At 37.9% G+C, this 26314-nt stretch overlaps 1 long non-coding RNA gene across 1 annotated transcript in view; it reads right to left on the reverse strand.

Annotated features, from left to right (window-relative positions):
• Nucleotides 1-3812: 3812 nt before the first annotated feature.
• Nucleotides 3813-26314, reverse strand: part of LOC121133613 — a 35863-nt gene continuing 13361 nt past the window's right edge. The window contains exons 2-3 of the long non-coding RNA XR_005870509.1: nt 9259-9362; nt 3813-4060 (exon numbers count right to left, since the gene is read on the reverse strand). This is a non-coding gene — a long non-coding RNA (uncharacterized LOC121133613). The remainder of the gene's footprint in view (nt 4061-9258; nt 9363-26314) is intronic.

Genomic DNA, 26314 nt, shown 5'->3' on the forward strand with positions numbered 1-26314 from the left:
AAAGTCCCTATCCAATTTTCCTTCCACATCCTGCACCAAGAGGACATTCAGATACATTCTTTTGAAGAAAATTAATGTTCTAACAACCAGGTACTTGTTGAGTTCTTTATTCATTCATATCAGGCACCTCACCCTTGCTGGTTTGGGAATATCCATCGTCCTTACATATCTGCTATCAAGGCATTTGAAGATCAGCAGTTATTCACATTCAGCAGGCAGGCATGGTTGTAATTTTCAGAAAATACTTAGTTTGGGGAATTAAACAAGTAATATAGAATGAAATAGTCTTATTATATTTTGTTATATTCTAGTCAAGAGTCTCCATACTTTATGGCTATTTTTATAAGCAGATTTTACTCAAGTTATCAGAATAATCATACTTTCTTGACTACATAATGACTAGAAACATTATCTAAGAATGATTACGTATGAAAAATAGCATGAGCAAATGAGAGAAATTTTAAGTGAAAAAAGAGGGATAAAATAGTTACTTGAAGCTTAATTAACTGACACCTTGATCATGGGTCATTTGGTTCTCTTGTTTCACACTCCCATTAAGAATAAAATCAGTTATGAATTTTAATTTAGGTCTTAAAGGCATTTGACTATTCTTTATATAGTAATACGGATATACTAAAGTTTTATAACAGTAAATCAATAAATTCCTTTAGGATTCTCACATTAGAATTGTGATTTCCATATTTCTGTTTTGAGAAAAAGCAGAAGTCACACTTCAAAGTACTAAACCAGGAAGAGATTTGTCTGAGAAACTGGCTCCCCCAGTTACTCTGCTTTGTACAATTAAACTCAGGATCATGAGTTTCGTTCCTACCATGTAAAACATTGGTAGAAAAGGAAAGAAGTGGGAGTCTGCTTTCGATTTCAAACACCTGGACCTCTTAGAACTCAAAGCTAATGCCCTTCCAGTTTTCCTGTAGGATAAGCAGTGTGTAGTCCCCTTAAGTCTGCACTCTGATGGTCGGAGCTTTCACAGAAGTGGGGTCAGCATAGGTAAATTTGTCTGTATAAAGTGTATGCTTTCTTAAGAACTTTCAAAAACTCAAGCAGAAATACCAAGAATGGCTTTTCAATAGATTAAACCATAACACACTTTAAACTGAAGAAATCACTTGCAAAATCTTCATAGTTTTGTTTTAGAACTACTTGTGAATGTAGAACATCTTTCTTTTATATCTATTCAGTATGGAATTACAAGTTTTTCTTAGAGGTGAATACAAATCAATCTTCTTGAAGAATTTCTGTGGGATGTGATAAGCCCCAGCTTTGTGATCAGCCCTTTGAAGTTATGTTTGACATTTTGCAAGCCACTTAACCCCTTTCGAGCTTCTGTTTCTCTTCTTTGCAAGAGCACTGACCACCCACTGAACCTGGGGACCTGTTGTAACTCTACAGAAATGTGCCCAAACTTAAGGTGAAAATGTCAGAGAAATTCCAAGGAGGCGGTGTGGTCTGCTGTGGAAATAGCTCAATTAACCCCGGGAATCCCAGGTCTTGTTTTGTTCTCTTTGTGGCAGTTATGTGGCCTGCCTGTGAGAGGCTCCTTCATCTCTTAGATGCTCAGTGGTCCTCACAAGGAAACTCCGGCATCACTCACCATGCAATGCCTCTTAACTGCTCTTCTCTACCCACTTTTCCCAGCTTGTATTTGTTTCTTAACCCCGCACCCCCCAGCCCCCAACCCCCACATAGCATCAAATGTCTTCTCTCCATTTTCCTTTCTTATTTGGGTTTTGTTTGTTTTTGCTTTTGTCTTTCTTTTTTAGACTTTACATTATTTATTTTCAACAAATTTTTTATTGATTCTTTGGGAATTTCACACCATGAACCTTAATCCCACCCATCTTCCAGTCCCTACATATCTTCCACTCACCCCCACCACAGCATCCCACCCAAAGAAAAATTTAAAATATTAATTAAAAAAACAACAAATAAACTTAACAACAATACCCCCCCCCACACACACACACACTTTGCTCCTCCGTCTTTCCTGCCTCTCCAGTATCTCTTCATTCATCTTAGTGGCATTGGGAGCTGTGGAGTGTCAGGCAATACACCCCTTTGTCCATTGAGCTTTACTTGCAAGCGATAATTGCAGTAAGCTGTTGGTATGGTTCAAGGCCTCTAGCTTCTGGTACACCATCAATACTAGAACCTCACTGAAATTCTCCTCAGATATCCAGCTGTTGCCCTGACACATGGAGATCCTGTGACTGTGGTTCAGCATGACCAGTCCCTTCAAGCACTCTGGAAAGACATAGATGGGGTAGACGTTGGGGTGGGCCAACTCAGAACTCTAGATGTGGGTCTAGGAGGTAGCTCATTTGGTCAGTCTGTGCCACTGGGACCATGCCCATCAGGCAAAGTAGAGCCAGCCCTTTTATGCCATGGAGTCAACCACGGGAGTGTTGCCAATGGAGCCAGCTCTCTCATGCCTGTGGTGAGGGGTGGGACCAGCCATGGCAGGATCAGCTCCCCAGGGCCAGTGAAAGGTTGCACTGGCTCAGCCCAGCCCTCAAATTTCAGCCCCTTGTGGTGACATGGGTCATGGAAATCAACACAGACTCCAGCTGCAACAGGACTGTGGACCCAGACAAGGCCCTCAGCAACCACTTAGGCTAAGATGTTACCATGGCCCTGGTAGCAGCAGGCAACCATCAGTAAGGCTCTGATGCCCTCAGTCATCAAAACTGGTGGCTGACCAGACCCTGGGCATCTGTGTGGCCTTTGGTGGCAACACAGGCCATAGTCATCAATACAAACCCATATTTGGACTTTTAGAACTGGAAAAAATGTGAATTGTTACAAAATTCCCACACTCTATTCTTAGGAAAAGTGGCATGGAAATATTAATCATAAATAAAATTACATATTTGCTGAGGTGAATTAAATTGTTCTGCTTGTTTTCTAAGTAATATACCAACATAAAGTCAAATTTATTAATTTCCTCTACTTAGTGTTTCTCCACCTGTTCAGACCTTGTCAGAAAGGTACTGAGCCTGACCTCCATGTTATTGTAACTACAAATGAAAAAAAAATCTGATTTATAGGTTGCCATTAGTTGGATGGTATATTAGTCAGAGTCCTCTAGTGGAAAAAAACTGATTGAATAAATCTATATATCATAGTCACTTGAAATTCAAAAGGAAATACATATAAAACATTTAAATCTTTTTAAGAGCCAACACAATTGAAGGAGGGCTTTGAAAAATACCACGATATATAACTTGAGATATGCAAGGAGGCACTATTTATATTGTAACTTGTAGTAGGTGCTTCTGATCTCGTAGATTCATTATAATGTATGAGTAAATAAAAGCAGATACACAAGGTTATCATAAAGGTGAGAGAAGCTATAAATAGTATTTGAAAATGCAGCTGTCAACAGGCCAACCTACAGAGTTTGAGAGGTGATGAGTACAGAAGACAGTTTCCCCACACTCTTCATATGAAACAATGTACCTGAGAAGTTAAAAATTCTCTCAGAAACAAGTTGCTGCAAAAGGATGTAGGAGAAGAAACATGGGGGTTACTCAGTGGAAGGCTCCACTCAGCCCCCATCCCCAAACTCCTAGACAATGACTTGTGGACCACCATCTTAACTGATACTGTCATCTGACTGGCCCTGCTCAGTGGTTTCAGATGAGGTCTTCATGTCCTCTGCAACGCTCAAAGGGAAAGCATGTCCCCAAAGAATGACAATTCTGTTCCCCCAAAACTCACAAATTTGCACTGAGTTATCACGTGCGAAATAACAGCAATTTTTACTGACATTACATTTGTAGTTAGCACATTAAGAAACATATCCAAAGAAGATTAAAGTTTTTAACCAGTCATTTTGTCTAGAGATTTTACTTTTCCCCTGAAAGTAAGGATGTTTTATTGGCAAGGATCACACCATGTTTATTCACAGTAGTTGCTGGCGTTATGCAGATTTCAATGACTCAGAGACAGCAAGAAAATTGAAAACCAGCTAAAAACAGGAGTACGTTTTCCCACAACTCCTGAAAGTTCCGAACTTCCTAGTGAAACAATGTCCATGCTGTTCAGAGAGAGAGAGAGAGAGAGTGAAGTAAATGATGGCTGGATAAATGCTCTGATCACAAGTGCAGAGACAGAACATGTCAAGACATAGGTCATCAATTAGTAATCCACTTATCTACACTGGCTTAGATGCACACAAACCCTGTGTATTCCAAACATATATATCCCACAGATAAATACACATTCTTTGCTACTCATTTCAATTATTTAGCTCTTTAAGTCAGCATGAAGAATCATTATTTTCTTTGTGCAATGGAAATTATAGTTCTCAGATTACACAAGACTTTTGCTATGGCAACATCGTGGTTACAGATAGAAACAAGCCAAATCTTAAGCTACCAGAAAATATTTAACCTATAATTGCAAAAACCCTAGAGCTATAATGGGTATGAACAGCTAAAACAATGATGGGGATTGGAAAATTTTCAAAACTATTTTTGGAAGGAGACTAGCCCCAAAAGACACAAATCGGGGCTGGATTCTCAGAATCCACAGCATGAAAGGAATTGGCGGTACATGTACCACCACCTCCAATAATAAATAAATAAACGTTTTAACAAGTATTACAAAGACAAGTATTTATGTAAGCTTTCTGCATTTCAGAGTAGCGGTCCATTATTAATGCCAGCTCAAGGACAAAATAAAATCTTTTTGTCTGCTTTGCTTAGTCATCGCTTTCAGCATTCCTGGTTTAATTTTTCTTTATGTGTTGGTAGCTATAACATAAGGTTTAAATAAATTGATCTTTTATTTATCTATTTTTACTTTTCCAGTGTGTATGTGTGTGTGAGTGTATGTGTGTCAGATGCCTGTAAATGCTCGTGTGTAAGAGGGCACACTCACAGAATTGTGGAAGCCAGAGGTTAGTGTTGGGTGTCTTCCTTTATTACTCTCCACCTTTAGTTTTTTGAAACAGGGTCTCTCCCTGAATCTGGAGCTTACTATTTCGACTCTACTGGCTTGCTTGTGAGAACTCATGACCTGCCTGTCAACGCACTTCCAGTGCTGTGCTGAAGATGTGTCCGATCACAACTGGCTTGTCTATAGGTTCTGGGGATCCAAAGGTACCTCTTTCTGCTTACTCAACAATCACTTCACCCATTATGATATCTCCCGAGTCCCTTCTAGAATAAGTCACTAACAAAGAACGAATTACCACCACCAAAAATGACATTAAAAAAATCCAAAACAACTTATTCTGGGGAAATCCTTCATAGAACATTACAACCAAGAACATCAAAAGGACTAAAATCCCTCATGGTGATCAATAATGACCATTGTATATTTGAGTTTTTCTAGAACTGGACTGTGCAATTTGGCAGCAGAAAACAGCACTCAAATTACTGACTTCCCTTTCAAGTTGGCTGTAAGCGCTTCTCTAACTGTTACTGCCATTGAGGATTTGTCTGCATATTTGAGGAGGCGAGCCAGGAAAAATAGTTATCTTTGCCCAAGAACATAAGTCTATGCAGTGTCTTGAAGAGCTGGGGAAATCTAAGTGAGCTTTGGGTTTTGCACTCAGCTTAAATGTGACCCATCTGGTGATTCTGCTCAATGCCTTTCCTTAAATAAGGATTCCTCTGAAGAGTGCCTTCTGCACACAAGGCCCAGTGTGCTGAGATCTCTGACCCATGTAAATGGACTAGAGCTGCTCATGAACCTGTGGCTTGCTACCAGCCAGTCAGGACTTAGAACAATAATTACATCTTGGAAGGTTTACACAATGTTCAGAAATCATTCCCAGTACAACAGACAGAGAATTACCCAATAGTAAAACAAGTTTTCTGACATGGTGTGGCTCTAGATTCAGGAAAAAAGATACATACTTATTGGGTAATAATACATTATCAAATAGTACCAAAGGCCATAGGAAGTAGAAGGGTCCATAATATGAGCATTTCACTGAAAATTATTTAATGTGTGTTAGGGAGGTGATAAATCAAATAGGTTAATCCTCCACTAGCATTTCAATTAAGGAGAGCATGAAGCAGGGTTGGGACTGGAATGGGTCAGCCTAAGGTTGGCTCTGAGATTGGGACGTTCTACTAAGACTCCTTTGCTGTTTTGGAAGCTGCAAGAGGAGACAGGCCTGTTGTCCAGTGCCTGGCATGTGGTCAGGGCTTTCTCTGTATTTTAAGGTGGTGGTTACTACCAAATAGAGCTTGCATTTTAAAAGGCCCCAAGAGCACATGATCATAACAAAATATATTCATAGGAAGAGAGGGTGAACCATTTGAAGTACAGGTGTATGAGGTCATGGGTTACATGCAAAATTTACTATATTTTTATTTCATTTAAAACAGTTCCTATTTGGTCTTGGGGGTACCTATTTTACTTTATTTACTTTACTTTATTTACTTTTATTTTTGGATTTTCGAGACAGGGCTTCTCTGTATTGTTTTGGTGGCCATCCTGGAACTCGCTCTGTAGACCAGGCTGGCCTCGAACTCACAAGGATCAACCTGCCTCTGCCTCCCAAGTGCTGGGATTAAAGGTGTGCACCACCAATGCCTGGATGGGTGGTACCTATTATAACTTTCATACCATTTTACTTTGGTATTAAAGTAATGCAGATGAGTACTTAAAACCAAGAGTTGAGTTCAGGAAATTCTAATTTATTAACAGAGCTACTAGATCATCTAACCTCTCTCCCATATTCTGAAGTGATACTGCAATAAATTACTTTATCTCTATTTATTCAGTTTCTTATATAACCCCACTAATTTCAGAGTCTGTTTAAGTCACATGTTTTTCAGGAGACCTCACACATCCTTCTTAAATGTTCAGTATGAAAAAAAAAAAGCTCTTAGAGGGTAAACAAAGAAATATCTTGCATCCAAATTCTTTGACAATGTGGAAGTTTTTTCTCTCCCTCTTCATTAAAAATGTGCACAGTAATTGTTAGAGAGATGGCTTGGAACTTATTTTGCAGAAGACGTGGGTTCAGTTCCCAGTACTTATATGGCTGCTCACAACTGCCTGTGACTGCACTTCTCAGGACTCCCTTGGTCATCTCTGATCTCTGCATGCACATGATGTACATATGCCCTCTCAGGCATGACACGCATAAATCTTGAAAAGTGTTTTTGTGCACAGTAGTGTGATGCTGTTTCAAAAAGATCAGGAAATGTTAACTAGTTTTACCGTGCTCATCGTCATATTGACTGATTGATTGATTAATCGATGATCCACTGAGAACAAGTGGGACAAGGGATCAAAGCCAAGGCCTTGAACACTAGGGGTGAGGTCTACTACTCAATCTTAACTTTCCCTTTATAAATCCTGTGCCATCTATTGTTATTTTGAGCACCAAGACTTAAACAAGTGACTTGGGTGTTAGTCACACATCAGTACTTGACAACAGGTTAGATTCTTGGCCGTTTATTTGTATTTGTTTGTTTATGTCAGTGAATACAACATGTACCACTGTGTATAAATGAATATGAGGGGACTACTTAAAGGCCTTAGCTTCTTGCTTTTACCTTGTGTGTCTCACAGATAAAACTCGGTTCTTCAGGCTTCGCGGTAAGTGTCTTTACCTAATGGAACTTCCTGCCATCTCACTATTATTTTAAACATCTAAACAAAAATCATTGCTGTACCAATTGCATTTTGACTGGTGGCATTTTAATGACACCAAATTGTCACACATTTGACAGAGATTATGCAGGATTACCATAGACTCACTTTTATGAAATATTTGACTTGTAAGGGGTATTTATTATGTGCAATACTATTATGCTGGCTTCTATTTTTAGTGATAGTGATGGGGGGCAGGCATTTTCAGACTTCCTCTAAGGAAAGCCTTGTTTCCCTCTGAAGAGGAATGAAGGGTTCCTTGACAACTGTAGGTAGGTTCTATCACTGGTTGGGTCTACAAGATACTTGGTTCATAATTATGTTGAAAGTATATAATTACTTAGGACTTTATATGGTATATTTATTTGCAGGTAATTTTGTCCCTGTCTTCATTTGCAATTCTGCTATTTTGTTTTTACCATTCAGGGTCTTGAAACATATCTCCTATTGTCAGAGACTGAGCTGTGACTAATCCGTACATCACTTGTTAAGCCCTCAATGCCCAGGGTGACAGTATATGGCCTAGAACATTAGGGTGAATATAATGTTAGTCCATATGCGTGGTCCTAATCTGATAGGATTGTGAGGTCCTTGTAGGAAGACTAATGAATGGGTTTCATTTTTTTACCCAAAATATAACATATTAGTCCATGGAAACACATTTTTATATTTGGAAACACATTTTTATGTTTCAAAATCACACTTCCCTAGGCACTGGTGTCTTTCTTAAATCCCTATTTCTGGCCTAAAAGATCTTAAAGGGCAGTCAGTTACTCTTTTCTTGGGAGTTTCTGGACCCTGTTCACAAGAACAAGAATAAAGTGAGAAGAACATGTGTTGGAGGCTAAAGTTTTACTGTATAGAACACCATGACTAACAGTGGAACAAGGCTGTCTCTGACTTTTGAGACTATATTCCTCATACTGGGTGGCTTTGCCCAGTCTTAATACGTGGGGAGATGCATAGTCATACTGCAACTTGATATGGCATGCTTTGTTGGCTCACGGGAGACCTGCCCTTTCCTAAATGCAATTGAAGGAGGAGTGGATTGGGGTGTGGGAACAGAGCGGGGTAGAAGAAACTGGGAGGAAAGGAGGGAGAGGAACCTCTGCCCAGGATGTAAAATAAGTAAATTTATTGAAAATAATTCTTAAAAAGCAGTAAAATAGTATAAATTCATCTTGCCACTTACTTCTAAAAGAGCATGAATCTTCCCTAATAATCCATGGGAAGAAAAACTGTAGGTACTCTGCTACAAAGATCTTCTTACCAATAACCAATGAAAAAGCAGAGTCATTTTATGTGGTGATATCATTCCTGCACAAATAAAGCCTGTCTGGGGGTCAGAGAATGGAGCTTGTCACTAGCTAACCATAGAGGTCTGGAGGTCTGTACAAACCGGCAGAAACTAACATAGCTGAGCAGAAACAGGATATAAGCAGGGACAAACAGGAAATTGCTGTCTTCTTTGCTGAGACACTTAGGAGGTAAGTTGTGCTGTGACTTGCTCCTTCTCTCTGATCTCTCAGCATTTCCCTCTATCTCTGACTCTGGCTTTTATTATCTAGACCAATTAAGAAACCCATTTCACAATTTTATCCCAAGAAAATACCTGACCTTTATTTGCTCCAAGTTGAATTATATAACACCAAGATTCCTAGTTTCTCTTGTATCACATTATCTCTCTGCAAAAGTCTCTGTCGAATTAAGAGGCAACTTCCCTAAGAGAAAAAGAAGAGAGTACTAAGGTAGCAATCTCAACTATTAATATAGATCATATCAATTTCTAGAAGTAATAATGATCACTGAAAATTGATATTGTAACACTGTGCTATGTAACAAATGTGTTTGGGGTATAATATTTATGTTCAAGTATCTCACTTTATGTAGGATGCTTGGCTATTAAAACACCATTTATCTCAGCCACTTTCAACTGTGATACGGATTTTCAGGATTTAATAACATTAACTTCTCAAAGTTCTTCAAGCTAGGAGTACCATATCAGGGTTCTGACCATTTGTTTTATCTAGACTTTCCTACTGGTTTGCAGATGGTTGTCTTCTCACGTGACAGAGAAAATATCTTTCTCATGTCTCCTCTTATAAAAAAATCTATCCAAATTCAAGGCCAAGTGTTCCATAAAATGTGTCATCTTCAAATTTCATGGCCCTGAGGATTAGTACTTCCAAATGCATACTTGAGGGACAACAAAACAGTTGTTCATGAATCATTTTCAGAAACAGAGACAAAGCCATGACTTTAGTAGGTGCTTTCCTTGAAGTGAGGATGGAGCTATTGCTCCCACCAAGCTTTACTTATGTTGAAATATTGACCTTGGCTTTCTAAAGGAACATTTGAAACTCTTACAAATGAAGTGAAATGAAAAGTTTGAGTTGATCTCAAGATGAGAGTTTCTATGGGTTGTTCAAAAATACGCACAAGAGATGCCATGACCATGAGGCCTAGTGGAATTTGGAGCTGTCAACAGTTTAAATGTTTCAAAGGCATCTTCTCTGGAGACTTTCATAATCTGAGACTTTTACAAGTTACCAACTTCTCAAACTTAATACGTCTTGGCCAGAGCTCCTGAGTAGACATTCTCTTTGAGCTTACAAGCTAATGCTGTAAAAGCGTTTAGTTGCTAAGAGCTGGAAAGGAAATGTCTTTGGGCTTGGAAAAGACAAAATCATTTCTATTGAAATGTTGAACAATCATATGATCTTCATTTACCTCAGGAAAGTGAAACCTCAGATTATTTTTTCCTTGCAGCTAAAGTTCATACAAGTTTCACTTATTATTTTCAGTACAACAATAAATTTGTAACTTAGTTATACGGCTAATGTATAATCTATGCATATAAATATTAACCAGGCACACATGTTTATACATGAATGTATATATGGCTGCATATATCTAAATAAGTAAACGTATTTATCTTCTAGATAACAACAAATATTTGTTTGACATCAATTTTTTCTCTTGTAAAATTTGATCATTATGTTTCTGGGAGATAATACTCGTGTTTGAAGATAGTCTCTTCAAACATGGAGAGTAACAGATTTAATTTCTTGGTACTAAAATGTTCAAATTTTCTGAATAATTAAGTAGCCCATGTATATGTAGATACGATTCACTCTGTTAACTAGAGAGAAGCAGAAATATGTAAAATGAATGCACATTTAACATCAATTAATTGTTTTTAAGACCTCGGTTATATTATTCAGTTTATAGAGAACAAGTCTATGGGTGTCCCATTAATAACCAATGATTAAATGGCCAATGATGAAAATTATAAACTAGGCATATATTTAATTATATCCAAATATTGATCATCCTTTGTCACCAAGAAATAATTATCTTCAGCATCCAATTCACATGTGTATTGTCAATACTGTGAAAATTCTATATTTTTGTTTTAAAACATAAGTGAAAAACAGAAATTTACAAGTTAGGACAAAGTTGGTAAAAAGAAGTACTGAGTAAATAATTGTACTGTGTTTAATATTATTTACATCTTGGAACCATCAAAACATCAATAATAATTGCATTTTTCTCTGTAGAAATAAATGTGCTCTTTTTTTGGTGGGTAGTTTAAAACTGTCTTTTTGACAGTTTTTAAATTAATTTTTATATTCCAAACCCTGTTCCCCCTCCCTGCTCTCCTCTTGCTCCCCCCTCCCTTCCTCTTATCTGCTCCATAGAGAGGGTGAAGCCTCCCCTAGGAAGTCTACTAAGTCTGTCCCATCAGGTGTATGTGTGTGCTTGCATGAGGATATACAGTTTGTTATCAATGGTTTACTTCAATTAATGCCTACCTTATTCTTTGGTGCAGGATATCTTAGCTGAGCACAGAAGCTCACAACTGTGGCTATTCTCACTAGCCAGCTTAATTTGAAGATCCCTTCTACTTTGCAAAGTTGGAGTTAGTAAGCAAGTTACCATACCCACATGGCTTCCACATGGATGCTGAAGATCTGAGATCACATCATCATGTATATATGACAAGTGGTTTATTCGTGGAGACATCTCACCAGACCCTGTAGTTTGTTATTTATTAATGTACTTGATTTTCAATACCTGATCCCTCCAATAGACTTTGCTACACATAAGGACACATTTAGTAATTTCTAAACTCTTAGTCATATAATGCCTACTTTTTGTGTCATTATATAAGGCTGTTGTCAATTCTTAGGCATTTATAATGCTCCAGATATTTACCTAGGTGTTGATATGTATATGCACAGAACAACCTATTAGGAAAGTAAGATTTTATTTTTAGTCTTCAAGTAACTAATACAGAAAGCCAATCTTAAGTAACTCAACTTAAATCATTTTCTTTCTTCTTTCTTCTTTTTTTACTCAAGACAACAGAATATGATGCAGGTTATTTAATTCACTACTCTTAGTTTTATTAATATTTTATATTGATACATAGATCTCTGATAAGTTTTCAACTAATATTTTAAATGAATAAAGACTAAGGCTAATGCTTTTGATTTGTGCTAAACAACTTTACTCTGGTGACATTTCTTAACCTTCAGAGTATGAATCCTCTGATGCTTTGAGTAAAGTTCACTATTGCCTGAGACTTTAGTCTGCCTCATTTTTAGGTCCCGTCTCCAAGTTTCATGCCACCATGAGTGGTAAGCAGTCAGTAACTGTGTTTCTGTTTCTAATATTTAGGACTCTGAGATTGAAACTCAGTTATCAGGCTTGGTATCATGTGCCTTCGTCTTTTGAGTCATCTTGCCAGCTCTTACATGGACATCTTAATTGCTAACTTTCCCTATGGAATTTTTTTAAATTTATTATTTTGATTTTAGATAGCTTGCTTCACATGTCAATCCCAGTTCCCTCTCCCTCCCCTCCTCCCACACACCCCCACCATCCTCCCCAGCCTCCCACCCTATCGCCACTTCCTTCCACATAGGGGATATCTAGAGTCTGTCATTTCACTCAGGGCAGGGTCCAGGCACTCCCCTAAGAGTCCAGGCTGAGAGATGGAGCCCTGGGCAGTGGATAAGTGTTTATCCCTGGCATACAAACAGACGTTGTGTGTCCATAACACAAAGAGGGATGCTCTGTTCCCTATGGAATTCTTAAGAGGTCAAAATAAAGAATATTTGTGAAATCTCTAAGGTAAAGAATTGCACCCTCCAACAGGGAATTCTGTAATAGTGTTGTAGATTCCATGAAAGAGAAAATAATCAAATCAGCTGCCTAGACCTCTCTTTCTCAGTGACCCTCATACCTCACAGCAAGTTGGCGGTCTATGTAACCACCTCTCTAGTTATCCTTCCTCTTGAAATATGCTTTGACCAGTCGGATGATAAACAAGGTGACAAGTGAAGGCTTTAAAAGTATCTTTTATTGGGATTTACCTCCTTGCTCTTGAGCATACTGTAACCATCATCAGGTCAATAAATCTGAGGAGCTGTGCAATAATGGGAGAGTTGTGACTTGTCGTGTACACTATTGAATCACTCACCAGACCCAAGAATGGCTATCCCGACCATGGACCCAACTGAGTGGATGAATGCAACTAAACTAGACCTGACCAGTCACCTCACAGAATTGTCATGAAAAAATGTATTTTACTCTGTGACTATTTAATGGTGATTGCTACACAGCATTAATTAATTAATGGGCACAATTCTAATTTGTGGCATGCTTATATTGTTTGACTAGATATGTGTTCTACTTTGTGGCTATGGTAAAGAAAAAAATTGGTAAGAGTAAAAGTAAAACAAGCAATTTGGGTAAGTTACTTAATTCTATGTAGCAAAATATTAACTTGTATTTAGAGGGAGGTTAATGTCAAACTCATTATGGCTATACACATGCACACCTTAGTTCCAAAAATTATGATGAAATATTTCTCAATGTTTGTGTTTTAATGAAACAAAAAGATCTTATAGGGGTCATTTCCTGTCATCATCCAGACATACTACCAAGTTTGTTTTATAAAATATCTTGAAATAACAGTGATTACATCTCATGCTAAATCTGTTTGGCAATGTTTGCTTTATTTAAAGCATGGATATTACAGAGTACTTCTGCACATCATTTGTTTTAATCCCCCTCTACTCATAAGACAGCCCATATAAATGCAAATATTTGTTGCTACTTATAACTATAGATACAATCTATTTACTAAAGGGCAAACATCTCTAAGAAGTATGTGGTGAGCTCACATATTTAAACATATGGTGGACTGTCATCAATCAAAAATAAATTAGATCTCTTTATCACAAAGCAAACAGAAGTCTATTTAAAATATACAGTGCTTAATGAGTTATAGACCTCATATTTGTCATTGTATTGAAGAACTCTTTCAGACAATAAATGCCAGAGTCCTTTCCTTTCAGGCAAGGCACCCTAGTCTTTTGTCTCTAGCCAAATAGCATATGCTGAGCACATGTAAGGAACATAGCTTTGAAGTCAGAAGAATACTCCTTGATTTTCAGTTCTTTAATTGACCAGCCATAATTTGTGTGATAATTAGATATTTAAAGTATGTGCAAATAAATTTTCTTATCTCCAAGTAGCAGTTATTGCATATTTACCAGCATTTGTTAGGCATCAGTCAGTGTACATGACATGGGTTGTCTCGTTATTCTCACAGAGACTCAGCAAAGTAAACTCTGATTATTCCTATTTTACATGCCAGTAGATTAGGCTTTGGTGAGTTCCACTAAATGATCTAAAATGCTAAGTTTTGTGATTTATTGGGTTAGGATTCAAGACAATTCTGGCTCTAGAGACTGGGCTTGTTAAGTATTTTCCCATTTAAGTTCTCCCCCCTCCCCAGAATTGTCACTTTAAACCGTGTACCTATGAGTGACCATACCAGGCTCCAATAGAGCATTCTAATCCAGTGCTCATAGGAAGGACTTGGGTAATCAGAAAGAGTCTCAAAACAAAACTGAAATCCGAAATGGATTGGTAGGAAAGATGGCAGGTTGATTGGAATGGGAGGCAAGAGAGTTAGGGCTGGCAATCAGAATGCGTTTTATGCATGTGTGAGATTTTCAAATAAGAAGCAATAAAAAGGCACTACATTTGAAAAAAATACTCTTTCCCCCATACTACCTTCATCTCAGTTCCCTTGGGAATCTTCTGTCTCTGTGTAAAGAGTATGATAATAACAGCAATAGTAACATCAGCAAGGGCACATATGCAAGAAATTGTGTACTTTAAAGTACTGTTAAGTATTAATATTCATTCAACAAATCATTGTAAACAGCTACTGTGCAGGCAACAATTGTCAGACTGGTTTGAAACAGCTAAGCATATGCATACAAAGCATGTAGATACAGCATGTGTGCTGAAAGTCCGAACTGTCTTTTATGACACCCAAGTCAAAAAGTTAGCAATGGATCCAAAATATTTTTGTTTCCTTTAATAACTCTGTCAATCATCTGTGAATGTTTATAAACATTTTTGAATTAGTATATGCATCCTCATCCTGTACATCTGGGGTAACGTGGGCCATATGTTTATTCTCAACTGACTTGTCAGTTTGCTTTTGGCTTACAGTGTCAAGTTTCAAAGGTTGTCCTTTACATTCTGCGATTTCATGAATTCACCTCACCATGCTCTCCCATAATTGCATATGGCACACACTTAATGATATCTTTCTAGGTCTCTGTCCTCCCGTGTTCCCAATCTGAAAAATCATAATATTTTTGAGATTCTTTTTAGAAACATTAAGTGTTTTGTATGTAATGTCAAACATATGTCTGAAAATGGAATAAAGAAGGGAAACATGAGGATGTATTCATGTATCCAGATGTTTGGCATTATATAGCTAAGTTTCCAGTTCTCTTCAAGATAGTAACAGGCAGGGAATAAGTGATCCTACTTTCCTTTCTCTGAGAACCAGTGACATGTACATGAGGGTAATAAGACCGTGAAATGATAAATCAGCATGCCCCGGTGTCAGCACATCCAACTAGGTGATGGGATTCAGTTTTTGTTCTCTGGCTCTGAAACAGTAAGATGATTTCCCTCTAGTGACTTGTAATGGCAGAGAAGGGAAACGGGTTTTTAAAAGTGAAGCCTTCAAGAGTGTTTTTGCAACCAGACTGGGGCTTTGTTGCTGTTGTGGGTGTTGTGAAGCTGGGACGTCCTGTGGATTAGAGAAAGTGGTCAGGAAGATATATCAAAGATATATATCTTTAAAATGTTTTGTCTTGAATGAGGCCTAATTGTCTAACTTGTAAATATCCACAATACTTCCTTATTGCAGTGCACAAGACATATTACAAGATAAATTAGCTACAATATTTGGATAATGGAAGAAAAGGGCCATTATAGTATTACATACAATGAGAAAATTACTGCAGTTTCTAATTAAGTGACCAAGTCAGCTGGACAATGAACTATTTGTTGAGCTTTTGAAATATAATTTGCAATCTTTGTAAAATGACTCAGGGCCATACAGCAAAACCAAAGACATTTATGCTAGGGCACATGGATTGCATTATCATAGCTTAAGGCTCACTTGCCCCTGCACAGGCTGGGCTTGAACACCTGGTACAACTGGAAACAAGAGACCAGGTGGTTTGACAAGAGACACACTTATTGGCCTTACCTGGCAGTGACCCAAGTGTCACCCTGACCAAAATTCCTAAAGAAGCTTAGCTGTCTTGTGGGATGTGGTACCTTCTGACTTTGAAATATTTGAGACACCTAGGGGGAAAAGTATCCCAGTGGGGGCCTAGGCAGCTCCGCAATATTTTAATAAGGATTTCCAGGGTCAGGAAACCACTTCCTAGGTTTTATGTTCAGGGAGAAGTTGAAAAATCATACTCTGATGTAGAAATATAACCAAAGGAAAGGTGAATGCATACATTCATTGCTCTAGTTATCTCAAGTTATTTGGAATCTCTCTTTTCTCCCTTTCCTTCTTTCTTTCTCATTCTTTCTTTCTTTCTTCCTTTCCTTTTAATTTGGAGTTGTCTAAAAATTCCCCTTAACTCTTAGGAAAAAATAGCCTTAAAGTTCCACAAAATAGCCTCAGGAGGCTACTTGGAGAGTAACCCTCTCTTACAAAACTTTTTGATGAGTCATGTGTAAACGAATCAAATATATTGAGGCCAAATTTTTCTTGACAAACATGAGCTTAATAACAAAAAGGATGAATGCTGGAAGAAGGGAGACATGGAAGTCTTGGGAGAAGAAGCTGTGAAGTTTGCTGGTCACACATAGCTAATCTAATTTCTTTTTGGCGGGAGGTGTTTTTTGATAAATGAATGCAACCAGTACTAGATTCTCTCACACTTTCGTTGATCCAGCCAAAAATATGGAGATAGTAATTGGTTTAATTGCTCTTCCATATTTTACCAAAGCAACTTTGAATATCATTACAGCATGTCACAGTTCCATGTGGTAAATAATACTTCCCATGTTTGTGCCTCTCATGTGTTTTTCACAGAATACTCTCTATGATTTTTTTAGTAATTATAAATATAATTGCCTGTGGAATTTAGGAAGGGGGCTAAAGAACAGGAAAACCCTTCTAGGGAAAAGCTTAAAATGAGTTTTTAAGGGCACAGATGACTTAGCAATACATAGTAGTGAAATAAATTCCCAGGAGAAGAATGATCCTGAGTATGATGTGTGATACCTAAAAGTAACTAAAACACTCTACAATCACAGAAATGAAGTGGAAGGGATAAATTTAGGAAATGTGTGAAACATAGATCATGATGTTGCTCTGAGAGAGTTAATTAAGCTAAGAAAGATTATTATATGAAAACAAAAGATAGAATGATAGTTTTAAACACCATGTTTATTATGAGGGGTTTAGAATGAAGTATTAAATGATTCTGTGGTATTCAAGGAAAATGCCAAAGGAGGTGTGAAAATGTAGTCATAAAAACTGAGATGAAATAGTAAGACAAAACCATTAAATGCAAAGGAAATATCTCTTGACAACAATAACAGCTGTACCCATTGTAAACAGTAAAACACCTCGTAATAAGTAGACCCTGGAAGACAGAGTTTCAACCAGAACAATAATAAAGTGTCTCAGTCCCATAGAAGAACAAATTCCGCTTCTAACATTACCTATCTATTGTGTATGCATAGGTAACTAACTTAATTGTACTTAGTTTCCCCAACCGTAAACTGGGAAAAAAGTATATCTCACAAATTGTTCCATTGAGGATGAAATGATTTCATGTGTTTTTAAAAGACTACTTGGTACGTAAAAAAATGTAGTATCTCCAGTTAAATACAAAGAAAATATGGTTATCTCTTCATGCACATTCTCTAAAGCCTTATCATTAGGTACACAGTACTATATGTATACTAAATTCATGCTATCATCATTGGGTACACAGGACTTTATGCATGCTAAATCCATATTATCCTACCAACATGCACACCCATCTTTTAGTTAATCTGTGGAATGACATCAAATGATAGACTTATAATTTACAGTTGTGGGCACTATAGCATGGAGAGTTTACAAACTTGTTCAGTCGCAGAGCAAGAATGTGATGAAAAGGAATGCCACATTCAAAGTTCCATGTTCTTAACATTTCTTTGTATAAAGTCAGCTTTTCTTGCAATTTAAGAGAAATGTTTATATGTTAAAGAAGAAACTGGGGAACAGTATGGTATACATGGTGCATTTTCTCATGTTTCATTGATGAGTGAATTGATTCACCACTATCCTTGGGAGACATTTGATGCTGTGGATAATAGAAAAGTGAAAATCTAGAAAACATAGCTAAACCCTTTGTTATTCTATTACTATTCTAACTGTGAAGATGCTGGATAATCACAAATCAATGGACATATCCTTCAACAGTCCATAATCATGACTCTTTTTGTTAACCACCAAACTAAGCCATGAATGAAAATCAGCCCTTTCCAGTATCATTAACGTTACATAGTCAAAAGAACAATACCTCTGTTTACTAGATGGTTTTGTGTGTCAGCTTAACACAAACTAGAATCACTAGAGGAAGGAGCCTCAGCTGAGGAAATTTCTCAAGATCAAGCTGTAAGGTATATTCTCATTTTATGATCAGTGGGGAAGGGCTCAGTCCATGGTGGGTGGTACCATCCTTAGGCTACTGGTCCTGAGTTCTGTAAGAGGGTAGGCTGAACAAGCCACAGGAAGCAAGCCAGTAAGCAGTTTCCCTTCATGGACTCTGCATCCGCTCCTGTCTCTAGAATCCCACCCTGTTTGAGTTCATGTCCTGACTTCCTTCAGTGATCAACAGCAATGCTGAGGTGTAAGCCAAGTAAACCTTTTCCTCACCAACCTGTATTTTGGTCATGGTGTTTTGTTGCAGCAATAGAATCCCTAACTAAGATACTCTGTCACTTTCTATTGCATAAATATGTGACAAGGAAAAGCAACTTTGCTTCTTATCTACTTCCAGCAAGTTCTACTTTAACATGACTCAAGAATCATTTTAAGTCATTTTTGGCATAAAACACTGTTGCTTCCAAGGAAGAGGAGACAAAAACTTGATGAGCATAAGGGACGGGCAATTTAGAACTTCCTAACCTAAGGTCTCAGGTGATCGGGGGGTCAGTGTGTGTACTCCCATGGGCCCATGACAATTGTCAACCTGGTGATTATAGATCAAAGGCAATCTAAAGTGACTTAGAGAAGTATAGTTACCAGCTGATGACAAGTTCACAACGAAAGCAAGCCCCATGTTTGCAACATCAAAGGCATTTAAGTGTTGAGTTTGTTACCCCAAGGAGGCCTACCAGAACCTGAGTTAAAGTGAAAAGAAAAATGGAGGCAGGGACACCATGTGAATGGTGAATTTCTGAGAAGCGAGGGCCAAATGACATCATATTATGGTTTGGCTAGAGTTGTAACAGAGAAGAATGGTGGAAAAAGTGAGTGATCTCATGGCACACAGATGCCTGGGCATAATGACCGCAAAAGAACTTGAACCTTAAAAGTCAGTGCCATGTTCATTTGTGAGTGGTTTTTCTTTTTAAGAGAAGAACAACATCTATCAAATTAAATAAACGTTACTAAATTGGATTTTACTCAGTTTCAGTTTTGTCTGCATTTAATTAGTGTGTTTATATTTTCTTAGCTTAAATAATTTGCATGCATAAGAAGTTGCAAGTAGATTTAGTTTTCTAAATATTTTAACAAATAGTCTAATAAAAATAATTTTTAAAAACAAGTATGAAATAAAACATTTGTCTCTTGTAAAAGAGATGTGTCTGTTACTCAGGTTTGGAAAAACACTAAAACTAAGGAAATTAATCCAAGCTTTGAAGACAGAATTGTGTGAAATCCTCCAACCCTTTGCTTCTACATATTCATCAACTAGAGGGTACAGCTTCACTATTCTAAGCTTAAGTTTTCTCCTTCTCTCATTCATTTTCTAAAACTCTAGAAATATTTAAAGTCCTGAAGTCTATCTAGTAGCCTTCTGTGGAAGAGATGTGTACAAATAAGAAAACTGAAACACTGAAAAACTGTGTAGTGTTTTTAGTCAAATTCATTAGCATAAAACCCAATAAATCCCCATCAAAGAAAACTAAACCAAAGTCCAGTTGATTCAAATTGGTTACAAATAGATTCTTTGGGAACCCACAGGCCACTCTGGAGAGGGGAGCAGGGAGGCTAAGTGCAGATATTCACCTCTCCCTTCTCAGCTCCAAGTCTAATAATCTTTCTTTTTTTGTTGTTTTTTTTGTTTTTTGTTTTTTGTTTTTCGAGACAGGGTTTCTCTGTATTGTTTTGGAGGCTGTCCTGGAACTAGCTTTGTAGACCAGGCTGGCCTCGAACTCACAGAGATCCGCCTGCCTCTGCCTCCCGAGTGCTGGGATTAAAGGCGTGCGCCACCAACGCCCGGCTCAAGTCTAATAATCTCATTGCCAGCTTTGAAGCTGTCTCGCTGCTGTGACCTCCCCTCCATCTCTGTCCTCACCTCCAGTGGATCATACAAAACATCCTCTCCAAACTCACCCCTTTATCCCAGTCGGCAACTCCAGCTGGCAGTCCTTGGACACCCACAGACCCTACAGCCATGAAAGGGCGTAGCCTGTGGATCTTTCCTCTCCCTCTTTGGCTTTAAATTAAATCTCCTGATCTCACCTCCAACTCTGTAGCAGACCACCTGCTGCAGCCTCCTCCACTTCTCTCCCCAATCTCCAGTGCATCACACAGATCTCCTTCTCCAACCTTCTTCCCCACTTATCCTGTTATTCCAGCCCCCAGGTCCAGCAAGCAATCCCTGAGAACCTGGCAGCCAAGCATCCAGAGGAGCAAGTAGGCCGCCAAAGCTGGTAGGAAAGCTTGGAATCTTCACTCTCTCTCTTCCAGATGCCACTCCCTAGTCTACCCCTCAGCTCTGCAGCAGACTACTTCCTGTGGTCTCCCCTCCATCTCTGCCTCCATTCCCTGGGTGTAAGCAGATCCTTGTGGAACACCTTCTTTTCTTCCTCCTACAGATCTCCTCAGACCTCAGTCTAGCTCATCCACATTCCTAATTGTCAGTTCCCAGTACCCAGAAACACATTTTACCCAGAACATGCAGTGACCACACTAAGTAGGATCCTAGAAAGACTTCTACAATGCACAGCTGCCAGACACTCATAAGAATCAGAGAGAATAACAGAAACCAAGGGAAAACACACACACACACACACACACACACACACACACACACACACACACACACAAACACACACACCTAACAAAGACAAAAGTTACAATCATCCTAAATACAGATACCTATGTATGGAAACATAATATCTGCAAAGAGACTATCACTTCACTAGTGCCCAAAACCTTACCAGAGTAGGCCCTCAGAATCGCTACATAATTGGAGCACAAGTGAAAAGGCTTAAAATAGCATTTATGAGTAAGGTCAAAGTTCCTAAAGAAGAAATAAGAAAATTCCTGAAAAACCTCTCAAAAACACAAAGAGTGGTACGAAATGATTCAAACAATTCAAGACCTGAAAGTGAAAATAGGATCAATAAAGAAAATCCAAACTGAGGAAAATCTAAAAATTTTAGGAACTTGAACAGACTCTCACAGGCAAGCTTCACCAACAGAATATAAGAAACAGAAGAGAAAACTCTTTGGCACTGAATATAAATGGATACCTCAGTCAAGGAAAATGTTAAATCTAAAAAAGAAAAAAAATTCCTGATAGAAAACATGGAGAAAATTTAGACTAATTCTAAGAATTATATGAATGGAGGAAGAATAAATACAGGACAAAGGTGCAGAAAGTAATTTAACAAAATAATGCAGGAAAATCTCCCCAATCTAAAGAAGGAGATGTAAATCAAGGTATAAAATGCATACAGAATACCCAAATAAACTGGACCAGAAATGAAAGTCCCTATACCACATAATACTCAGAATATTGAACATATAGAACAAAGAAAGACTATGAAAAACTTCAACAGAAAAATACCAAGTAAGATATAAAGGCAGACCTATTAGAACAATGCCCAACTTCTCAATGGTAACTCTAAAAGCCAAAAAGGCCTGAGCAGATATTCTACATACTCTATGAGACCACAGAGGCCAGACCATCTATACACTATTACTATATTCAGCAATACTTTCAATCAAAATAGGTGGAGAAAATAAGATATTCCATGATAAAATCAAACTTAAGCAATTATCTATCTATAAATCCAGTCCTACAGGAGACTGTAGAATAAACATTCCAACCTAAAGAAATAATACCACACCAGCAAATCTAAAGTGGACACACACACACACACACACACACACACACACACACACACACACACACTCCTCAAAAGAATGACAGATACCTGCAGACAAAGCTCATTAATATCTTTCAACATCAAGCATCTCAATTCACAAATAAAGACATAGACTAACAATGAATAGGAAAGCAGGATCCATCCTTCCATTGCCACCAAGAAGCACACCTTAAAACATCAATGGTAGACTTCACTTCAAAACAAAATAATGGATAAAAGATATTCTAAGCAAATAGGCATAAAAAGCAAATTGTTTTATCCATTTTAATTTCTGAATAAAATAGATTTCAAAACAAAACTAGTCAGAAGGTGTAGATATGGAAGAACACTACATACTCATCAAAGAAGCATGGCAAATTTTAACATTGATACCCCAAACAATAAGACACCTGAAGGAACACAAGAAGAATAGAATTTGAAATCTAGACATCAAAGTGTCTTTATTTGCAGGTGGTATGAGAGTATATGCAAGTAAACCCCAATTTTTTCACAAGGAAACTCATACAGCTAATAAACATTTCATCAAAGTAGTTAGATATAAAACTAATTCCCAAAATTCAGTAGCCCCTCCTACATATAAATGGCAAACTGAGATAAAAAGCAGAAACAACATATTTCACAATAGGCTCAAGTCATAAAACATAAAATAACTAATCAATGAAGTGAGACTTGTTCAATGAAAACTTTAAGATACTGAAGAAAGAATTTGAAAAAGATATAGTTCTCTCATTCTCATTGACTGGTAGGGTTAATATAATGAAAATGGCCATCCTACCAAAAGCAATCTACAGATTCAACGAAATCCCTTCAAAATCCCAACACAATTATTCACAGATCATGAAAGAACAATTTTCAGCTTTATGGAAACAAACAAACAAAAACCAAGGATAGCTAAAACAATTTTGAATCATAAAAGAACTGCTGGAGGTATCACCATACCTGACCTCATAATGTAAACAGAGATATAATAATAAAAACAGAACTGTATTGACAAAAGCAGACATGTTGACCAATGAAATTGGCTTGAAGACTCAGACATAATTCCATATTTTCATGAACACCTGAGTTTTGACAAGGTAGTTAGAAATACATACTGTAAAATGTCAGTATCTTCATCAAATGGTGATGGATGACTATATGTAGAAGTATTCAATTAGAACCATATTAATCACACTATATAAAAATCAACTCCTAATAGATCAAAGACCTCAACAGGAAACCAGATCCACTGAAAAAGACTTCCTGAACAGAACACTGTTACCACATGCACTATGATCAACAATTATTAAATGGGACCTTGTGAAACTGAAAAGCTTCTGTAAGGCAAAGGACATGATAATTTGATCAAAGTAGTATCCCGAAGAATGGGAAAAGATTTTCACCAATGCCACATCTACTATTCAAAATATATAATAAAGAACTCAAAAATTAGATACCAAGAAAACAAATAACCTAATTAAAATGGGATACATATAAAAACAGAATTCTCAAAACAAGGAACTCAGTTGCCTGAGAAACACCATAAAATATGTTCAATATCCTCAGGCATGAGAGATGCACAAATCAAAACTACTTTGAGATTTTATCTTACAGTTATCAGAATGGCTAACATAAATAAAACAAAAATGACAGCTCATGCTTCCAATGATATAAAGGAAGGTGAACACTCATTCATTACTAATATTAGTGCAAATTTGTATAGTTGCTGTGGGAATAGGTGTGGAAGTTACTCAGGAAGATAGGAATCAAGCTACCCTAAGAACTACCTATACTACTCCTTGGCCTGTACCCAGAGGATGATTTATCTTACCACAGAAACACTGCCTCAATCATGCTCACTGTTACGCTATAGTATCTGGAAATTGGAAAATAGCTAGATGCCCCTCAACAGGTGAATAGATAAAATGGGGTCCATTTACACAAGTTAATAATAATCAGATGTTAAAATGAAACCATAAAATTCACAAATAAATGGAGTTATAAATAAAATCTTAAGTAAGGTAACCTAGACACAGAAAGACAAACAGGGTGTCATTTGCTTATATGTGGCTACCAGCTGGTAAGTCAAAGGTAGCGAAGCTACAATCTCCAGAGCCACAGAGCTTAGGTATAGAGTAAGAGACTGGTTGGGCTGGGGGTAAGTAAAACGTTCCTGCTATAGGGAACTAAAGTAAATAGGTATGTATGTATGAAGAGAGCCTGGAATGAAAGGAAAAAATGAGGAGGGTGAGTGAAGAGGGGGACGAGGCAGGAAAAAGGGGAGAGATAGCTAAAATTAAGGACTATTTGAGGGGTACTATGGAAACGTAATTCAGTGGAAACTTCCTAAAGTACATACATATAAGGAAGTTTACAAATAACAGGGGAAACAGAGTCAAACTGGATATCTCTTGTCACCAAATAAACCTATAAGTGATATTTAATTGAGTTGTTGCCAAAGGGTTACCCTGGGAACCACCAAACCACCCAGGGTGTTGCCAAGACTGTAGGTGGCTTTCTACAAGCTGACAGCAAAGCCATATCTCTGAAGACAGCACCAGCGTGACACATTGCACATGGAGAAGTCCAGCCGGTGCCTATGTAGATCTTTTCCTGTTACATTCTAACATCTTCGGTACAGGAAGCTACTCTGCAGGCTGCCAAAGGAGACACATAATCCCCACCCCAGCTCCAAGCCCTCTGATCTGCATTGCTGTCCAGTGAGTAAGGTATACTCACAAAGCTTGTGGGTGTAGCAGTAAATAGGTGATTTGATTTAATCTTCACTTGGAGAGTTAAAGAACCTGAGTCTTAATAGCCCAGGCTCATAGGGTAAAATCAAATATTAGTTACCAAAAAAAAGGCAATAAAATGACTCCAGATGATGAAGGAGGTCACTGTCCAGACTGATCTCACAGCTACTTTGCCCCAAATAAACACACAGATAATATATTAATTATAAAACTGTTGGTCAATAGTTAGGGCTTCTTATTGGCTAGCTTTGTCTTAACTTTTAACCCCTAACTACTAATCTATGTATTTCTACATGGCCTGATTTTACCAGAAAATGCCTGGTGCATCCTGTCTCCCTGGACTCTCGCAGAGGCTTCACTTGCTACTCTCCCCAGAATCCTCCTCCTCTCCAAGCCCTGCCTATCTTCCAGCCTCTATTGGGTAACCAGCGTTTTATTCATCAACCAATAGGAGAAACGTATATACAGAAGGACATCCCCCATCAAAATAACAATCTATACTCATAGATCAATACCTTGCTCAACCATCACCAGAGAAGCTTCCCGCTGCAGTGGATGGGAACAAATAGAGAGTCCCACAGTCAGACATTAGGCAGAGTGAAAGACCTTTAAAACATGCAGCTCTAAATGGGATGTCTCCATCAGATCCCTCAGGGCTCAGGGAACCCTGTAGAAGTGGAGGCAGAATGAATGTAGGAACCAGAGGGAACAGAGGACACATGGAAAACAGGGCCCTTTAGATCAACAGGATTGATGCACATATTAACCCCCAAGGCAGCATGCACAGGTTTTATATGGGTCTGCACTAGATAGTGTTCTAGAGCTGAAAGGGCCTGTGGACACAGGCTCCCATCCGTAGCCAAGAACATAGATGCACACAGGCTCTCATCCCTAGACAAGAACATAGATGAAATCGATAACCACTTGTAAATGAAAATTTAGTTTTATCCAAGTGAGTCTCACTGGCAAGACAAACAACTCTTAAGAGCAGGCAGCACGCCAGCAGTAGATGGCCAAGAGAAAACTCAATAGCAATTTTGGACATTTCTTGACTCATAATATCGTCAAAGGTTTTCTTTATTTTTGTTTCCTTCATTTCATGTTTATTTTTGCTGTTTTTTTTTTAACTTTTTTGGTTTGTTTTTTTCTAAACAGGGTTTCTCTGTATTCCTTTGGAGCCTGTCCTTGAACTC

This window comes from Mesocricetus auratus, unplaced genomic scaffold, assembly GCF_017639785.1.
Source record: "Mesocricetus auratus isolate SY011 unplaced genomic scaffold, BCM_Maur_2.0 Super-Scaffold_100023, whole genome shotgun sequence".
Lineage (NCBI taxonomy): Eukaryota > Metazoa > Chordata > Mammalia > Rodentia > Cricetidae > Mesocricetus > Mesocricetus auratus.